This window comes from Varanus komodoensis, unplaced genomic scaffold, assembly GCF_004798865.1.
Source record: "Varanus komodoensis strain SLA01 unplaced genomic scaffold, ASM479886v1 scaffold44_3, whole genome shotgun sequence".
NCBI classification, from domain to species: domain Eukaryota; kingdom Metazoa; phylum Chordata; class Lepidosauria; order Squamata; family Varanidae; genus Varanus; species Varanus komodoensis.
Window position 1 is genome coordinate 5,215,287 of NW_025336010.1, and position 987 is coordinate 5,216,273.

At 37.4% G+C, this 987-nt stretch overlaps 1 protein-coding gene across 6 annotated transcripts in view; it reads left to right on the forward strand.

Annotated features, from left to right (window-relative positions):
* The window catches only part of LOC123030367 (ran-binding protein 17-like), a 163,422-nt gene extending 163,224 nt beyond the window's left edge, over positions 1-198 (forward strand). For all 6 annotated transcript variants that reach the window (XM_044444228.1, XM_044444231.1, XM_044444232.1 and 3 more), the window contains one exon: positions 114-198. The gene's annotated coding sequence lies outside the window, so the exon portion shown is untranslated. The remainder of the gene's footprint in view (positions 1-113) is intronic.
* The last annotated feature ends 789 nt before the right edge of the window (positions 199-987 follow it).

The window sequence follows — 987 nt, forward strand, 5'->3', positions numbered from 1 at the left end:
AGAGAGAGAGAGAGAGAGAGAGAACGCGCGCGCCCTAATATTGCATATGTGTATTTAAATTGATATTTGCTAGAAAACAGCTTCATAAAAATTTCTTGTTTATTTAATTCTAGTGTTACAAATCTTAAGTACTGGGGACAATGTGAGTCTGTGATTTCAAGAACTCTTCAGTTTCTAAATGATCTTTCTGTTGGATATCCTTTAAATTGTAAATTGCAGCTCCTACGCACTGGATAACTTGGAAGACTATAGAGTGTGAGTCAATTCTTGTTGACTTTTTAGGTTGAACAGTTTTAATATCTCTGGCAATAGTGTTAATTCAGCTCTCTTACTTTTTTGCACACAGTTTTCCTCTCAAATTAATCTAGTTCTGGTTTCTAACTTGAATTGAATTAAAACCAAAGGTGACAAGGGGCATTTTGAAATAATAGTGTTGTCTGCCCGTAGATGGATTTCTCCTTTGTTGGTTTAGTTTTGCTAGTGTAGCCTGACATGCCAAACCTATTGAGTACTTCGTTAAACATCTGGGGTCAGTCACAGTGGTCTGGTTTTAATGATCATTGTAGTTTAAACAGTGTGCGATGCGTAACATTTGCCTGATTACCTGCCCTCTTCAGCTTGCCATATCATCCAAACCCAGGCAACATGACTTGGTGGAGAAGGAAACAGCATCAAATAAACCACCAGGGGTCATGTGTTATTTAAGAGTTGTTTCTCCCCCTAACAAATCATGCTGCCCTGATTTGGATGATGTAATAAATAGCATTTGCCCTTTTTGAAGCCACATCACATTGTTGTCTCATATTCAGCTTGTGATCTACAACAATTCCAAAATTCTCCTCACTTGCTGTATTGTTGAATCGAGTATTCGCATTCTGATAACAAAGCATTTGGTTTCTTTTTCCTAGGTGCAGAACTTTGCATTTGTCCCTATTGAATTCCATTCTGTTGTTAAACATAGGTAGATATAGAAGTGTAACGTAAGGC